The sequence below is a fragment of the Stenella coeruleoalba genome (assembly GCF_951394435.1).
Source record: "Stenella coeruleoalba genome assembly, chromosome: 6".
Taxonomy (NCBI): Eukaryota; Metazoa; Chordata; class Mammalia; order Artiodactyla; family Delphinidae; genus Stenella; species Stenella coeruleoalba.
This window is the reverse complement of record NC_137151.1, coordinates 87,653,419-87,673,507: the sequence shown is the minus strand read 5'-3', so window position 1 is coordinate 87,673,507 and position 20,089 is coordinate 87,653,419. Positions and strand designations below refer to the sequence as shown.

Genomic DNA, 20,089 nt, shown 5'->3' with positions numbered 1-20,089 from the left:
GTTAACCTGTCACCCTCACTTCCACACCCAGCTCACGGCAGAGAAAAAGTAGCAAGGGTAGTGTGAGTGGTGAGGACCTAGCCCAGCTGGTAGAGTTTCTTCAAAAGGAGATTTGTGGGCCAGGCCAAAAGAAGTACATTCTGAGTAAAAACTGAAAGAGTAAGTTAAGAATGTAGCTTTGCCAAAAACAAATCATGATGCTCTTGGTTTTTCCTATACTGCCTTTAATGTAAATAAATAAATAAAACTAAAAAAATAAACGAAGCTAGAGGAGAACATTTGAATTATTTTCTATTTATTCAACAGAATATGAAATTACAAAATAGTTAACATAGGAAGAAGCAAACAATATACATACAACCAACAATTTTAGGATAAAAATATTCTAAGGTTATATCAAGTGTAATAAATTATAATAATGTTTAATATATTTTGTGTTTTGTTGATGTTTAAGGTGTTTTTCCAGCTTTTAAAAAGTGTGTAATTTGGTTTTAATTTATTTTTTATTTTAAATATTCACTCATGCAGTTAATTTTGTCCATAATTTCTTATTATTTCTCTTAAAAAAGTTCCCCAAATTATATAATCTTATGGTCCCATGTATCTAGATTTTAATGGAAAGAAGGATGAATTGATAATACATGTAGGAGAAGAAGGATGAATATGATAATACATGTAGGAAAAAATAAGAGTCATTTATTACTAGAACTATAAACATTAGTACCTAACAAAAATAACACCCATATTTGGGTATTGCCCTTATGAAAGATCACCTATATGAAGAGGTGAAATTCATAAAATACTTGTATAATTAGGTAGCAAACTTGTTTAAGATGTGGCTCCATAGTTGAGGAACAGAGTATATTTACAATAAACACACTTGGACATGATTATAATGAAAGCTAGCTGTTAGAATAGTTTTCCCACAACCATGCATTAGAAAATTTGAAAAAAGTTTATATATGTGTGTGTGTGTGTGTGTGTGTGCGCGCGTGTGTGTGTGTGTAAGAATATATGTGTAAGAAGGGTATATATATATATATATATATATATATATATATATATATATATATACACACACCCTTATGCATACATGTATACATGTATATATGCATATCTGTTTGCTTTTACCTCAGGATCTCTGCTCTTGCTCTTCCTCTTTGCTCTGCTTTAAAATCTTTACAGTAAATCTTTGCATAGGTGGCCCCTTCATATTATTCAGGTGTCAATTCACTTCTTAACTTTTCTTATTACACAATCTAAAGACAGTGTGTTTCACCCAAGTCATTCTTATCCTTCTTTCACTGCTTAATCTTGCTCTCAAAATTCTTCCTTATCTAAAAATACCTTTTTTTTCTTTTTTCTTATTTATTATCTATCTCTCATTCTCTATATATGGATGGTCTTACACATAGACAGTAGCTACTTGTGATTATTCAATTTAAATATAAATTAAATAAAATTTAAAGTGTATTTCCTTGTCATATTACCCACATTAAGAAGAAATTTAAAGAAAAATGATACAGATGAACTTATTTGCAAAGCAGAAATAAAGACACAGACATAGAGAACAGACATATGGATACCAGGAGGAGGAAAGGGGGGTGGGATTAATTGGCAGATTAGGACTGACATATATACACTACTATGTATAAAACAGATAACTAATGAGAACTTACTGTACAGCACAGGGAACTCTACTCATTGCTCTGTGGTGACCCAAATGGGAAGGAAATCCAAAAAAGAGGAGATATATGTATACATATAGCTGATCCACTTTACTGTACAGCAGAAACTAACACAACATTGTAAAGCAACTATACTCCAATAAAAACTAATAAAAAAAGAAAAGAGGAAATTTAAGACTCTTCTACCTCAATATCTAAATGTGGCTAGTGGGCACCATATTGAACAGACTATTTCTATCATTGCAGAAAGTTCTATTGGAGAGTGCTGCTCTATCTCATGTTAGCTTGAAGAGATGAAATATTTCCAATTATTTCACTGTCATATGTAGAGTCTAAAAGAGTTCCAGGCACACAGGAAGTATTCCATTAGTATTCGTTGAATAGATTGCTAAGTAAATCCAGCACATTTTAGCTTCCTCCAAGAACAAGAAACTGAACTATTTTGCAAATGAGCAAATAGCAAAAGAGCACAAGAACAGTTAAAGATATTAATAATATTGCAGATCGTAGGTAAACATTTAAATTTCAGAGAATTAATCTCTCATTCTTTTACTCTCCTTCGCTCTCTTTTTTCCCCTCAAACAAACATATGTAAGAAAACAGGAGGCAGTTATAGAAAATTTCTGTTTTATATTCCCTAAAAGATATAAGAAGATGCTTTATCCATAAAAATAGAGAAAGCAGTTATGGAGAAAAATCGATTTAAAATAAAGAGTAATTATATGTAAATGGAAAACTTGATTGGTAAATGCAGTCCTTGATTGAAGCAGTAAACAGTAGGCTGATTAGTACAGAAAACTGAGGAACAAAAGTAGAACATGTTAGCTAGGACTCAAAAAAAAATAACACAGGAAGTTAAACTTGAATAAGTGAAGAACATTTCTAGGAGTTTCTATCTATATATAAGAAGCAGACAAATGATAGAATGGAACAGAGGTGATAATTTAAAATGTTAAATACCAATAGAAAGAAACTATCTTGAAGGAATATATGAGTCTTCAGATAGAGTCCTAGATAGAAATTAATTAAAGGAGATAAGTTATTTTTTAAAAAACTAAGTTTCAAAGAAAGATGTAAAAAAATTCTAAAGCTTTGTGAAGAGGGAAGACTATTCTCTTCTTCCCTTCTAGGTTCTTTGGCTAGCCTAATAATTAAATTGACATAGACAGATTAAAAGGAGGAAAAAAAACATATTTAATTTTGTACATACAAGAACCCCAAAGATATGAGGCTTTTGGACAGTCAGGCAATTGATGTTTATATGCCATCCTGTTACGGAGAATGGTGTAGGGATCTGGGACTTTAAAGGAGAGGAAGACATTTCACAGGAAGAGGTGACGAGCAAATATTTCGTAAACAGATGTTTATCATGACATGAGGAGAAGTCTTTCTGATGTAAAAAATGTTATCTTTGGTAATAGCTCTTTTCCTGGCACAGGCTCCCTATCTATATTTCTTCTAGCCAGTTTAGGGGGGAAATAATAAGCTCTTCCTGGGTCTATTGGGCCTTGATTGTCTTCTGCTGAAAATAATCCATAAGCTAAAGTGGCATATACTGTGGAGGCCTGACCTGAACTCCATCAGCTTACACCCCGAGTACTCTAACCCAACCCACCCAAAAAAAGACTTTTTATACAAAGAAATTTGAGACTTTTTGCCACAGTAAATGAGCAAATAGAGAGGATATTAAAGAGGTGAATGGTGAGAATTATGGAAAGAGATTCTATATGCACCCTATTACATTTAATTTACAAGAACAATATAAAATGGGTTTTGGCCTCCACCCAATCTGAGGTTTCTAAATAAAGTGGGATCATCAATCAATGGCAGTAGCACAGATTCCAGTCTTACTAGAGCGTTAGGGAATGGGTAGATATTTATGGAGCCGTGTCTCTGGTTTCTGTCTGATTTCTAATTGTTCAAGAAGTGTAAGGAAATTAAGTTCCTTGATCATTTTATCAAAAAGCAGCCTCCTGAATTTTTTTCAGAACTGGTTTTAATGTTTCTTTCCACTCAACTTTTGCATACAAATATTGGGCATATATAACAAGACTGATAGCTGCCATAGTCAATGGATTGTGGTATTAGACCCGATAGGTAGAGTATCAAATATTTAATTTATGAATTTGTATTATCTTATAACATTCATGAACCTTCAGGGCATCTGGGTAGCAAGATCAATTGTTTTATATCCCAATTAGACAGTAGACAAGAAAGAGATAAGGAGATAAATAAATCAAACAACAACAACAAAAAACAACAACAGAAATTTTCCTACCACCTCTTTTATCATTTTTAAAAAACGTATTATTAATCTTCTTTAAGAAGGAGTCCAGAGGCAGGGTGATTAACTTGATGACTGAACTCTTTTATCATGGATCCAGGATCTTTCTGTCCTGCCTCTATCAGCTTTGACCCCAGGCTACCCCCTCTTAAAGTACTAAAATTCCTGCTGCAGCTTCAGGCATCATTTGCTGATACAATAGCATTCATTGAGAAAAATGAGGCTATTTTCCTGTGTGTGTCCCTTTTTATGAGGGACCTTCTCCAAAAGCACCCAGCAAGTGTCCTCTTTTATCTAATTGATTGCAATTGCTTCACTTTCTAATTGCTAAAGCTGACATTAGCAAGGAGAATGCGATGGCCAGGATTGACTTTAACCTCTGAGCTGGAAATAGAGTTACTCAAAGTCTGTAAAAGTCTGTGCTTTAGTTAAAAAGAAAGAAGAGGAAAGTCAGTGTTGAATAGGCAACTAATAGTGCTGCTATACTATCCAAACCCTGAAACTAGTTTACAACAATAAATGGCATCTGTAGCAAAAGCTGCCTAGGTCAGTTTAGTGTCTTGCAAATCTATTGGATTTTTGCACAGTAACTGCTGGTATGGTCTCATCTCTGCCAGTTGGGTGTTGATAAACAATAGAGGGGTCATAGTTGTTTTGGCCTTCTCTGAGTATAACAACATATGGCAGCACCACAGGGCATGGAGGACAGGAAATTGCTATTTATAGCCTCTAGTACAGAAACAGATAGTATTGCCTGCAACTGGTAGGTCTCTGGAGTTGAGGTAGCTTCTGCTTTTCTGACAGATGAACCCACAGGTGCAGAACCAACCCAAAGTTTCCATGAGACTTAGATCTAGTTATGCTCACTAGACGCAGTAGTAAAATTTGAAATTGAAACAGATAGATGGTTGGAGAGCAGAAGTTAATTTCTGTTCAAAGAGGATTGTACACCTAGCAAAACAATGGTTGAATTGTATAGCAGAGAATTGGAGTGAAGATGTTTCTTGTTACAAGAACAAGTCAATAAAATTATTGACTAAAATATTATGTATGTACATGTGTTTATATATATATCTGTGGGTTTGTGTGTATGCATCTATGTTTGTATATGTATGTGCATGTATACTTATTCATATATCTTTTATATGGGTCAAAGAGCAGTTCAAGGTCATGTTGTCCTTCAGTTTGGTATCTCTAAACCCCAGCACAGTTCTGTAGCTGCAGGCCTGGTTAATAATACGCTCCAGTGTATAAAAAGCCAGCACATGTCTTCCTTTCGTGAGAGCATTCGCCTGGAGTCATCACATGCATCATTTTATACACATAGTACAAAGAAAAAATATACAATTTATTTGAAGACATTGTAAGCCATAAGATTTTACATTTTAGTTAGAATTTTTTTAAGTTATGCCAAAACACTTTTTAAAAAATTTAGTTGAATTTTGCAGTATAATATGAAATAACAGGTCTTATCAATTTAAAAGACAAAAGACTAAACTGTTGGGAAGTTCCGCTTGCCTTCAAAAACAATTCAAGTAATGTTGCACCTATCTGCCATTATAGAATAAAATGAAAGTTTAATTTTTCAAAATTTAACTGTATTATGTTCCCTAATGTCTGTTAGGGAGAAAGAAATTTTTCTTTACCCTTCTAGGTTTTTCTGGCTGGACTAAAACTTAAATTATATGAGACAAATTAACAGTAGACAATCAAACTAAAATTTAATAACACGTATACATGGGGAAGACCCAGCAAAACTAAGTAACTTGCCAAAAGGGCTGAAACCCTCACCTTAAATACCATCTTCAGCTAAAAACAAAAGAGGATGTTGGGCAGGGGGGTTGTGGGTAGTGGTTTGGGACTTCAAAGGGAAAAAGGCAATTCCCATGGAGATGGAAAAGCAAATCTTGGTAAATAAAGGCTTGCTGGGTCTACAGAGACATTGGGACACAGAGTGGACTCTGATCCCTAGGCCATGCCTAGAGCTTCCCCCAGCACACCTACCCCTTATTCTTTGCTGATATCCCTGGTGATAGCTTTATTCTGGGAACAGGGCCTCTATCTAAATTCTTTTAGCAGTTTGGGGTCAGGTCAAAGTTTCTTCCTCAGTCTTTTGGGTCGTGATTGTTTTCAGCTTAAAATAATCCTCATGCCAAAGAAATACTTTGGGGTGGCAAGTTTTACTCCCCTACATAACCAACAATAATAAAAGAGTAACTATGAGGGTCAGAAAATGTGCTTTTGATTTCTATCCACTGTATCTTTTTTCTGTTTTGTATGCAAAAAAAGTAAAATAGCTAGATGCTATGTTTGATCCTTTACCCTTAGATCTTTTATACACTTTGCAAAGGTATTGTGAAAACAAGAAGTTGTTTGGGAATGACTTGGGACTTTTAATTATTATCATGAGAAGAAAATATAAAATGATTATTCTGAATCATTTATTTATATTCCAGTAACAGACACTGAAAAGAGTAGAAAAGATGGCAATATACAAAAAAATGGTACACTGTGTAGTATATACACACTAAATAAAAAGAAGTCATTTGGCAAAAGTATCATTGAATTAACTGAGGCTTTAATCACTATTAGTTTCTCGTAAATGAAAAAATATTAAAAATGCATCAAACAGAACTTTTAAGAGAAATAAAAAGAGAAATTCATCTGAAATTATACAAATAACTTTAATATAATACATGCTTAACATATTATGTATATTGTGTTATATTTACAATTACAATAATTTGGGTGTCTTGTGTAGCAAACACAATTTGAATTACAATCTCTAAGGAATAAAACAACTAAGAATATTGTGTAAAATAAATTGAACAAATATGATTATTTGTTTGGCCCATTTATCATTTTAGTTTACACAAACTATATTTTATAAGAACTACTAAATACTAAATATCAGTATTGCTAGGTATTCTGTGTTGAAATAGTCATATGCTCTATATTTTTATTATGCTCTATAAATTTTTTTTAAAAATCACATACTGATTATACTGAACTTTTCAACTGCAGAAGAGTGTACAGATGTAATGACACTGGGTTATGATATATAATAAGCCAGAATAATGGGGAAAAAGTCTTGTTATTAATGTAGGTTTCTAAAAATGTGCTTAATGTAACAATTTTTAACTGTGTTTCCAAATTAGCAAAATGTTATTAGAATGATTTTCATGCCATCTCAACATTTTTAACTTTAATGATAAGTCAACACATATTTGTTAATGAACTGTGTATTCAAAACTAAAATTTGAATGTGTAAGCAGTATAATTTGTGGGGCAAAATTGTTAAAAGTGCAGCTATACAATTCATTCACTCTTTTTATCTGGAAGAGTGAGAATAGTGCTCCAGGGAAAGAAAGAATTCTGGAGACCAGTCCTGTCTTCTTAAAGACATGCTAATGGCTGACCATCTAGAAAAAAAAAAAAATCTGGCAGAAAAATGCTCATCAATGGACTACTTACAGCATATAGGATTATTTATGGTAAAAATATTCGGAATCTATGGTTTATGATGAATGGCTCCCTGGAAAATGTCACACAAATTATGTAAAATTCTAAGTATAAAATGACATTTATATTTAGATTCATTCATGTGAATGAGGTGACTACACCTCTCTCTTAAAAACATGAGCCTAGTCCTAATGCATCTGATGTGAAAGAATAGAACCTGGAAACCCATCTGAGGATCTGGACTTCTCCTTGCCTCTTGATTTTATTAGCGGTCTTGGTAAGAGCTCTGACTGTCATCAGGATTTCTCTGTCCTTTGTGGTATCTTACTTTGATCTCAGGCATTTATTGTGTAGTTTAGGTTGAAAAGAACAAAATATGTATGCAACATTAATATACCACTATCTGAAAATAGTTGGTCTGCTCAAAATATCATTTGTTTAAATTCCAAACTGTGGTTCTAAAATTTTTGATTTTAACTTAACATCATATGTAAATTAGACAACACAGTATTGTGGATACAGTGAAGATTGTGGTATCAGACAGGTTGAATTCAAATTTAGCTTTATCACTTAAAAGGAAGTCATCCACTTTGGCTTCACTTTTCATTTTGGTAAAATGGAAATATTATCAGAATCTCATGTATTTGTTCTAAGATTTTTATAGCATATCGTATGTAAAGCACATAAAATAATGTTATAAATACTATTCGATTTTAATTTGTTATCTAAGAATGTTATCTATCAGAATAACCTGAATTTTTTTGCTTTTCATGATTATTTCATGAATATTAAATAAGAAAGCTTGCTTTTCAAAACATTTGCATATATATTTATGTGTAATATATACTCCATTTTTTGTGCAACCTTTAATTTCACGTCAATTCTTTGTGTGATATAGTAAGAATTCAAATACAGAGTTTGTTTTTTTCTTTATACCTACATTTGTATTTGTTATGTTTTCGTGCTATTTTAAGTGCACATTTATTAGGAACCATAGAAAGTTAAGGGTATACAAGAAGTCATGTTTCCCTTCTCTTTCATAGTACAGATTTTTTGCTAAAAAGCAGATGCCCATCCAAGAAATACATTTTCCAGAACTTTTAGCATGTGAGAGGAGCCATGTAACTAATCATTACTAATGGAAAGGAGGCAGAGCCCCTCCTCATAGGGGCAGAGACCCTCTGTCCCCTCAGAGCCATAGTTGTAAAGATGATATGCCTTTCCCACTGTCTTTTGCTATGGCCTGACTAGAAGCAGAAAACTCCAATGCCCTTTCATGTTACAGATCTGCAAAATGGGAGAAATCAGGTACCCAGTATCACAGCATGGAATGCCGAACACCAAACCCTTGCAGTGAACCATTACACGTGGTTAGAATCAACTTTATCTTTCTCCTATTGTGTTATTCTGTGGTATCACATCTGTTTTTATTCTAATAAGCCTCTGACATTTGCTAGGTTATCTGTTATAGCAGTTTGCATCATAGACAGTGGTACATACTGAAACTCTATTAGAGTGAAGTAAGACTCTTTGTCTCTTCCAAATGAATTTGCATTTGCTGTGGTGGCCATACAAATGCATCATACAGCTGGGATTGGATTTGAAGGATGCTTGAAAAAGGGATTCAGAAAGTAAGGCCAGATGAGTCAAAAACACACTGTGAATAACTTGACTCATTGGAGGGACTCCTCTTTGCCTTATTTACCAAGAGTGTCAAGTGGACATGGACCTTTTCCCACAGATCCAGCATTACCACCAATCTACCAAGCTCGATATATTCTTTTGCATTTTCAGGGACATCCAATCTCAATATCTAAGTTTTATGTCCAGTCACATGTGCAGATTTAGACCACTCAAATCAGAGATAAGAAGACCATTGAGCCATCATAATAATACCTCTTCTGTTCATATCCAGCACTTTGCTAGAGAGATTTACCCATAAAGGGAACAAGTTCTTTGTCTCAATTCCACTTCTGCAATTAACCAGTACATCCACAGTATGGAAAAAATGGCCCCCATAGATAAAAATTGACTGAAAGAAAAGCTATACACATCGTTCAGATAGTCAGTGTTTACTTATCTAAAGACATAGAAGAAAGTCCGCCCCAGTGGTAAACCAGCAATCGTGTAGTTGATGATGATAATTTTTTGATTAATGAGGGTCATATTTCAACATTTGCAAGCATAGCTGTCTTTCCTATGTGGGAACAGTACTGCATGAAACTTGTTTGGGACACCTATAGGAGTCCACTAAAGAACCCGTAAGAATATCTCATAGGATGACAGCAGGCATTCAAAAGCTAAGAGGAATCAACACACAGCATAATATAAGTAAAAGGCCTTGCATCCTCTCCTCCCATCTTTCTTCCTTAAGTATTTCTGTAAAAGAAGAAATTTGATTAAGGGAAGAAGATAGGAAGGATGGAGTGAGAGAGTACTAGAGCCCCTAGTAAGTAAGGGAGGGTATGGAGCCAGAGGAATGAGAGAACAGACATCAACTCACTGCTTCACTGCTGGTCTTCAGAATTCTCCAGGTGGCTTAAACTGCTGCTGCTGCTGGTAGTGTGGTCATTGAACTGGATTACAGATTAATACTGTGATTTGAAGTTTTCACATTCAGTTTTGGGAATTAAAATGAGACTGCTCATACCTAAAAGTATATGGGCTCTGTTTCAAAAGTCTACCATGTTCATGGTAGAAAGATGTGACAAGAAAAGGAAAAGGATATACTATGAACACAAATTGAAATCATTTTCTGTTTGAGATCCGTTAAGCACAGTCCATTAAATAAAACAGTAAAAAGTATTTTTTCTTTATGTACATTGTTTAGTAATATCTTTTGCTCACTTATTTGTTGGGGTTTCCATGCATGAAATACAAAACAAAACAAAATGATCCACTAATTCTATATGAAGTAGTTAAAATAGTTTAGACATTGTAGAAATACACAAATATTTATATTTGTTAAGCTCTTAAAGAGCCCAGTATATTAAGGAAATGCAACAAAATAAAACTTTCCATCTACATGTACTGTAACATGTAAAAATTAAATACAAGTTTCATTAGGTTTGTGTAAGAATTTGAAGATTCTTTTCATTATTTTAAAAGCTTTACAATTTTCTATTCTCTTTTTTAATAAAATTGCTTAAATTAGCTAAAAATTAAAGGTACTTCACTTTTAGAAGTTATATAGTATTATGAAATATCTAACTGAATATAAAATTGCTTTATTTCACACTTCCTGAAGGACAACTCAAGTATTAAGCGTCACATTGATAAAACTTGAATTTGATACTTTTTAATATACTTTAAGTTTCTTGATTCCTAAAGGAATATATATTTGACAGATTTTCTGCAAGAAAGTAGAAAAAGTAACTGATTTAAAGTACTACTTGGACAGAACTATCTATATTATCCCAACATATTTTGACATTCTTTAGCTCACTACTTCTGAATGACATCAGGCTCTTAGGAATCAGTACAAATGGGGTGAGAAATCATTACTCCCTAAGAATGTCCTGTCTTTGTAAACTGAAAGTATATACATTTCACTGCTGCACTTAAAACAAGTGAAATACAGTTAATTGATACATGGTAGGTGTTTTGAGAAGTCAGTGATCATAACTGTTTTGTACATTCTTATTTAAAATAATTTCTAAGTTAAATGGTATATATATATATATATATATATATATATATATATATTCACATATATATTATTAAATATCCCAAATGCTGGCAAACCATTTTGTTGCAAATTTGCATGTTATACTTAATGACAATTCTTTTTTTTAAAAATTGATTCATTTCAATAGCACCATCTAAATACTGCCTGAGGGAATTAAGAAGGAAATGAATTACACAGGTCCACTTCGTGCCTGGAAATAGACCAGAAATTTCCTGAATAAAATTCAGAGGCTATACAGTCTCATGGACTAAGTTATTGACCTAAATGGTAAAACTCTCTATCTAGTTTTACGTACTTGTTGCACTGGGATCATTGCACTGGAATCACCCTTCAGGCCGACAAAAAAAATAATGTTTCACTGGTGAACTCAACTCTATCTGATTATCATTCCTATTCATTAAAAAATATGTACGTATTTGTCTCTCTTTCAAAAAAGTCAATGGAATTATGCTTTTTGCTCTGCTTTCATCATAAAATTAACTTTAGTATCTGTATCAGTTTAACAAAATCAACTTAGCTCAGATATTTAATATATCACTTCTCCAACTAATATATAACTATTAATCTCTGTCATGTTTCACAAATGTACTCCATTTACATAAATTAGAACACTATTGTAACTTCACTTTTACCAGGAAATCTTGCAAAAAAATTGAGACTTCATGATACGCAAATTCTATGATGTCCTTCTTATTCTTAATTTCATCGAATGCGCGTATCTTATTTTTCATTCTTTTAAGTGTTAAACCAAATTAATTATTACAGCATAGAAGATATCATTGGGGATCATGAAGCATTATTTTGGGTGACATTATCAAATGTGAATTCTTCACCATGCTTTATTTGTAAGTACCATGAAGCAGAAAGGAAAGTGAAAAGACATATCCTTCAACAAGTACAGAGCAAATAAAAAGTTATAATGTGTGCTAACTTATGCTTAAAATACTATTTTCTTCTTTTTTTTAGAAGATACTTTGAGTACCCCAAGAAAAATGATAAAATATAATAATGCTAGTTGTGGTCTTGTGTCTTAGTAAAGTGATCATAGAAGAGGTGGCATTCATGAGAAATCCAACTGGAAGGGAGAAATGAACTTCACTTAGAACAGTGCCTGTGGAAATGAATGGTTACTTGAAAGAATTGTACTTTTTTCAGGAATTGCAATTACTACCATGTTACCGGAGTTTAGTATGGAAACAGAATGGTGAGTGTGACAGACAAAGATGAGGCATGCACAGAGGGTTATGAAGTAAACCTTCATTTTTAAGACCATTAACAAATAGACTAAACCTTTGTTTGAGTTGCAAACTGTGGTGTATCTAATTTACAATTTTTAAAGTCTTGCTTTGCCTTATATTGATCCCTTAGGGAGGCTCCGTGGCCAAATGACCAAACTAAAACTTTCAGCACCATTTGGATAGGTGAATTGCCAGGAACAGTCTAAAACTGAAAGCTGACATAAAGCAGAAGCTATTTCTGTTGAAACTTGTTTTGTGTAGTCCTTATGTGGCACTACATAATATCAGCACTAAATATTCCAACTTCCTCTCTAATATAATCACTTATGTTAGAATATTCTCTCTGATTATTGCCCAGTTTAGCTTATTATATGTCCATTCACACACTGTGCTTCCTTTTGAGAATAGAAGTTTCTGTGTCAGTCTTGTGTCCTGCATTTGCTATTTATTTTCCATCTTTTAAATTTCTGATCTGATTTCACAAACAGGCATATCAAAGGTTTTTATATTTCTATGCAAAGCATTTGTTACATCCACAAGTCCTTCACTATTCACTATTATTAAGTTAAATTTCTACATTGATATATGCATATTGGCTTTTCCCAAATATTTTATAGCCTATTTTGTGAAATGAGCTACAACTGAAACCATTTATTTCATTTCTCTATATAGGTGTTCTCAAACTTGAATGTGTATCAGAATGTCTGGAGGAACCTATTAAACATGCATCTGTTTAGGCCCACTTCCAGATACCCTGTTTTATTAGTTGTAGGATCAGGCCTAGGAATCTGTAACTTTATCAAGCACTTCAAGTGATTCTGTTACATGAGGTCAATAGCAGGCTATACTTTAAGAAATCTGTAGATTTTAGGTAATGATGCTTCAGAAAGAAAAAAGGCGTAGGTTTATTTGGTTTGTTTTTAGAAATCATTATATAAGGTTGGCTAATTGTTAAATAATACCAATAAATAAAATAATTCTCTATAAGACAATAGATTTTATATTTGGTAGTTTATAAGATACAAATTATAATGTTTTTTTAAGTGATAAGTAGCTCTTCCACAGTGCTCTGGGTGACAATACATATTTATGAATGAATAATGGTTGTATAAATGTGTTTGTACTGAGGGGAAAATTAAAAATAATTAGCTTTAATTAGAAGCTGAATTAGAAACTGATCTGGGTAGGGGAATGAAAGTTTAAGCTATGTGTAGTTTTATTGTTGTTGTTGTTGTTGTCGTTGCTGTTTTTGAACTCCTGAAACTCCCAGATGGAGAACTACTAAATGCATCTTATCATGGTTATTATTAGCATTGCTATTTTAGATGACATGACATGTATGATAAGCTGAACTGTGATCCTAGAGACATGGATTCACTCTATATTTTTCTCTTCTAAAATTAACTGTGTTCATTTTATTAAAATGGCACAGAAATGGAGATTTATCATATAATTATAAGGAAACTGTAAGACACAAATCGCTGTTTTAGAACAAGAATTGACTTGTTTTACAGTTTAAGATACCTCTGACTATCTCCTGCTGATTGCTCACATTATTAACTGCATTTTTCCTGTGGCAGGTTTTGTATCCATCAGGGTTTAGGCAGAAAAACAGACACAATTTTACGTTTTTAAAAGAGTGAAAATGTAATACAGGCAATTGATTACACAGTCTTGGAAAAGCTGAGCACACACTTGACATTAGCAAGAGCAGGAAGCCATTAAGCCAGCCCTCTCCCTAGATGAAGAGCAAGGAGGACACAGTGCTCCTGGAGGCCAGGGCCTGGGTCTTGTGGGGAGGAAGGAACCAGGGTGCACTCCTCTCCACAGCCAGACCCTGGAGAGACACTGCCTGGGCAAGAGAGGAGTGGGGAGAAAAACCCTGGCTGTGCCTAGGTTCCACCCTCTCATCTTGCTAAATGCCTTTGTTGAAAGTAAACAGACAGTGTATGAGAAAGGGACCAGCTACCCTGAGAGGTAGAGCAGACAAAGGAGGACAAGAAGGTCCGGGATGTGCACAATGTCCCAGTGCGCTTACACTTTCCCTCTGTGCAGACGCCTCTAATTCTGCTCTAACTCTTCTGTAAAGAAAGGCTCATGTTTAGAATGACATAGAGGTACAGTTCTTTCCACCTTGAAGACAAAATTTTTCTAAGAAATTAAAAAATAATAGTATATGAGCTGAGTACTTAATGTTCTTTCTCCTTAATGACACAACGTTAAGCAGAATCATTAGATCACTTCAACAAGAAAGTCCAGGTGACCTAGTTATACTCACAAGATATTTCTGTTCTGTTGCCTACAGATAATAAGTAGATAAAATGATAGGTTTTCTTAAAGCCATTCAGAGAAGTTAAGGAATATGAAGTTTTCTTAAATTCTCTTTGGAACTCAGTGTAAAGGATAAACAAAGCTGGGCACTAGTTAAAGTAGCAAGGATATCCTACACTGATGGTGGGAACGTTAATTGGTGCAGCCACTATGGAAAACAGTATGGAGGTTCCTCAAAAAACTCAAAATAGAGTTACCATATGATCCAGCAATTCCACTCCTGGGCACATATCCAGAGAAAACTATAAGTCAAAAAGATACATGCACCCCAATATTCATTGCAGTGCTATTTACAATAGCCAAGACATGGAAGCAACTTAAATGTCCATTGACAGATGAATGGGTAAAGAAGATTTGGTATATATATACAACGATATATTACTAAGCCATAAAGAACGAAATAATGCCATTTGCAGCAACATGGATGGACCTAGAGATTATCATACTAAATGAAGTAAGTCAGACAGAGAAAGACAAATACCATATGATATCACTTATGTGTGGAATCTAAGATATGACACACATGAACTTATTTATGAAACAGAAACAGACTCACATACATAGAAAATAAATCTATGGTTACCAAAAGGGCAAGGGGAGGAATAAATTAGGAGTTTGGGATTAGCAGATACAAACTACTATATATAAAATAGATAAAAAACTAGGTATAGCACAGGGAAGTATATTTAGTACCCTGTAATAAACCATAATGGAAAAGAATATGAAAAAGAATATGTGTATATATATGTATAACTGAATCGCTTTGCTATACACCAGAAACTAACATAACACTGTAAATCAACTACAATAAAAAAAAAAGTAGTGAGGATAGATTTTATTCAATAAATTTACAACAGGGAACAGGGTCCAGTATGTACAAAAATCAATTTTGCTGAAACAAAAGGCTAGAGACTTTTTAAAGGCTGAAATGTGTGAAGGGAAAGGCACTGAGGTGTATTAAGGGGATTGGTTCATGTAATAGACTAAACCATCTGGGTTTGTTAATTGGCACTCATCCAAAGAAGAGAACAAACTTCCTATCTTTAGGACAGGAGGCAGTCCTGTTAAGTTAGAGCAAGGCTCCCATTAATTCAGGCCTTGATCCTCCACAGGGACTGGGAGAGAGAGGGAAAGCTATCTCTCTGAATGTTCACATTTCAAAAAACTGTTCTCGAGTCCTTGGGGAAACAGTTAGTGGTGGTAGATTTACATCTCAAAGGGCAGAGAAAGGATTTATAATTACTAGCTTTCTAAAGTAACTGCTCTAAGAAGGGGTTCAGAGGCTATCTGCCTATCACCAGATTTTGGCTGGAACGAATGGTAAATCCTCCTGACAGGTATTTTAAGGAGACCTGGGGTCATTCTAAGGATATGAAAGAAATCTTGCTAGAGTTTGGTCACATCTTTAGTGCAGTGGTCTGGACGAAGTTGAGAGATTTGCAGTTCTCACCAGCTCTTCGGTAATCACACTTGGATGGTTTTCAGTGGTTTTAAATTGCTCTGTAAGTTCTCTGCCCTCACACCCCTAAAATTTTGAGTTAATCTCCATCATAGTACTTATTAGATGGTTTAGTAATATGTATTTGGGATATCAAAATTTCCACCTATACAAAGTAGACATTCAGAGAGTAGCATCTGTATTTCATTCACTTTTCTAATCTCACTGTTTAGCGTGGGAGCAAGTATAAATAATAAATTTTAAACTGTATTAAGACTTATTGCCTGCACCAAGCACTCTGATAAGTATGGCTGTTGTCTCATATTACTTAATCTTCCCAGTGGTCTTATTCAGGAAGGGCCAGGGTTTTTCAAGGATAGTTGGCATTGGAAAATGGAAAATGGAAAGTTAAAGAAAATCCACTTAAATTGAAAGCAACGTTTCATATTTAATGTCAAAAATCTATTGGGAATTTATCTTGAAAATAAAAATAATTGCCAATGAAAATGTTTATTTTGCCTTTCATTTAATGAAAGGTTGGTTGTAATTGCCACTATGCTAATTCCCAGACTGAATAATATTTGGCACAATCTTTAGTGTAGTATACAACAAAACATGACATTCATTACCTCATTTTACTTTCACAGTATAATTACAAAAAAAATTCCTGTAAGAAATGTTTAAGGGCTTTATCAATTTTGACAAACAAGAATGTATGTTTTCTTGAAACATACATGCTTGTATATTTTATAACTTTCTTTGTAGATTTTCTATTCTTCATTGCTATTTGTCCAACTCTGTCAGACCTTTATTTTCAATTACTTTACTTTTAATCCTAACGTTTCTGTAACAAAAATTTCATCAGAATTCATCACAAATTCCTATATTTTAACTATTTTTCCTAATAACTCTATAATTGATTAATGTTATATTTCTATTTTATTAGATATTTTAGACATCTTCAGATCAGCAAGGGTCTGTTAGCTAAGTTGATCATATATCTTGGTTTGCCTGGGAGAGTCTTGCTTAATGTTCAGGGATAATTTTAATGGAGCACCCTTTCATCTCAAAAGTGTCATGACTTGGATCATTGATTGCATACTTACATTAATAATAGCCACCCTCAGAGAACACTTATTAAGCACAAGCATGCTTCTAATGGTCACATAAGTAGACCTGTATTACACTCACAGCAACTCTGCAAGGTAAGTACTATTGGTATTTTCATTCTACAAGTAAGGATACTGAGACAGAGTTAGCTTAAGTATCCTGCCTAGATGATACAGTTAATACACATTTCACCTCTTATCTAAACCCAGGTGGTACAGCTCCAGGGCTAATGCTCTTAGCCAAATTCACAATTTACTGTTCTCTTTGCCCCAAACGACATTTTATTGATGAGCATGTCTAAATGCTAATATAAACAGCAACAAAAAAAGATGATCACAGTTCAAAAATATTTGTGGTTTATTTTCAAACTGGTAACATTGCTTTTCTATAAAAAGTATAATTTATAAAGAAACCTATATTATTACATTATTACTACAGATTATAAATCAGAGGCTCGGAGAAACTAAATCTCTTGCCTCATTCAGCAGGTGAGCATGTAAATGAGCTGAAATAGGAGCCCAGGACACATGGCTTTAGAGCTGACTCCCTTTTACACTGGCTCTGCCTTAGTGCCCCAATATTGACAAGAGAAGTCTTCAAATGTTTTTTGCAACAATGAATAAATGAGTATTCAATACATTTAGGAAAGTTTTATAATTTATCTCCAAAAATATTATAGAAACTGTAGCTAGAAACTTGAGTACAAAATAAATATATGGTCATAAATTGGAAATGATTTCTATAAAATAAATTTCAAACTGGATTAATGCTTAATGTGTGTGATGGTGTGTTAAGACTTTATTTGGAAGAAAGTTTTGATACAAAAAAGGAAAGGTTAAAACTATTAATGTACTATTTAAAATTCCATGTACAAAAGAGGGCTATAATATATAAATTGGAATGTCACACACATACAAATAGAAAAATAATGAAAAGAGTTTACCTCTAATAAATAGTTAATTTGGTTTATAGATGGCATAATTCTGAAGATTAATTAATTTTATACCAAAGAAAATTTGATTGATATTTTATTTCCTATACAGTGATAAAAGGTCAAACATATTTAGAATTATTTTCATTTTTATGAATTATTCTGATCTATTCAAAGAGTATCTAAGACTCAGATAAAAATATCTTTGTTTTAAAATCATGTACTATTGATCTTTGTAAAGATTTATAGGTTTTTGAAAATAACTTTTTTGTATTTTTAAAAAACAATCATGCATCCAATAAAATAACCTAGAACTTGGTGCAAAATCCACAGTGTTAATGGTATGGTTTAAGAAATAGTATTTATTGAGAGCACTTACAAGGCACAGGTAAGAAAGAAAGGACCAGATCCTGCAATCCTTCCATCAGCTTGCAAGGTACCTGCTGTGACCAGGCCCTATCAAACATTCAGGGGGCCTGTGTACCACACAAGAGAGCACCATGCTGTTTCTTTCATTTTACATTAAAGTGTGAAAATACTTTTTTACTTGAAGAACTATTTGAGAACCATGCCATTTAGTTTAGATATATGCTATTTGAATGACCTAGTGCTTAAAGTACCTGAAGAAATTGGGGTCTTTGGTAAATTGCTGTGCCCTCCTATAGGGGTGAGGAAGCCACCCTGACCCAAGGGAGGCTGAGTTCACTCACAGCCCCCTTCAGCTGGGAGAGAGGACACTGTTCCCATTTAGCACAGGGAGTTCAGACTGAGCAAATGGGGCCACTTCTGGACAAGTTTATTCATTAGGCAACATAAACATTGGTGAGCCTAGTAAAAGAGAATCTCTGGAAATATTACCTAAACATCAATAAATGCTTCCATTTAATCAGACATTCAGACTCTTCCAGCTCATGTGTGTGTGTGTGTGTGTGTGTGCCTTTTCTTATCAAGGTTACCATGAGTGATATGAAAGTGGAATAAACAAAATTCAGAAAAGCTTGCAATTTTGCTATAAGATGGAACCAAATTAAAAAGAGGTGCATTTTATTTATTTTCCTAGTGATATGCTAAAGCTTCACAGGTACCCTTTGGCCCCCCCAAAATTTCTCTATGTTGAATGAAGCACCAATTAAGCCTGAGCTGATAAATCCATTGTTCTATTTTCTAGTTTCAAAATAGCTTTATGAAATATGTGAGGATTAAATGTTTCTGTGAGAAATCAATGTTTCTATGTTTGTTGTCCTAGAAATATTTAGGTAGGAATTTTATCACTATTTTAATAAAAATCCAGGAATATTTAAAAAATTATAGTGACAACAATAATTTATGGGTGTGTTTAAGAACAAGTGCATATGCTACAAAAGATCAAAGTAAGATTCAGAGAGTTTATGGGAGAATTGTCCTTGACTAAAAAATTGCATACCTGATTATTTTGCTTGAGCTGTGATACCTCTGACCCAAAAATGTGTTTTGAGAAAACGTATCAAATTTATTAGGAAGAGAAAACGTTTAAAACATGTTGAATTAAATATTCCTGTTTTACAAAGTAAATTTTTTAAGACATTGCTAATATTTTAGCTTGTGTAAAAAGAAGTTGTAATATAAATCTTTTCTGCCAAACATACAGAATTTGTTTCTTACTTCAACAAATTTAATCTATACATAAATCGAGGTAACTTTCAGTTTCTATAAATGAAATTTAATTAAATAAAATCAGGGATGCTTAGTAAGGTGGCATTTTTTTTTTTTTTTTTTTGACGGTACGTGGGCCTCTCACTGTTGTGGCCTCTCCCGTTGCGGAGCACAGGCTCCGGACGCGCAGGCTCAGCGGCCATGGCTCACGGGCCCAGCCGCTCCGTGGCATGTGGGATCCTCCTGGACTGGGGCACGAACCCGTGTCCCCTGCATCGGCAGGCGGA

General features: G+C 33.8%; 1 protein-coding gene across 8 annotated transcripts in view; it reads left to right on the top strand.

Moving 5' to 3' along the window:
* Positions 1-20,089, top strand: part of LOC307187471 (uncharacterized protein) — a 1,029,543-nt gene that overhangs the window by 890,972 nt on the left and 118,482 nt on the right. The gene's annotated exons all lie outside the window — the stretch shown is intronic.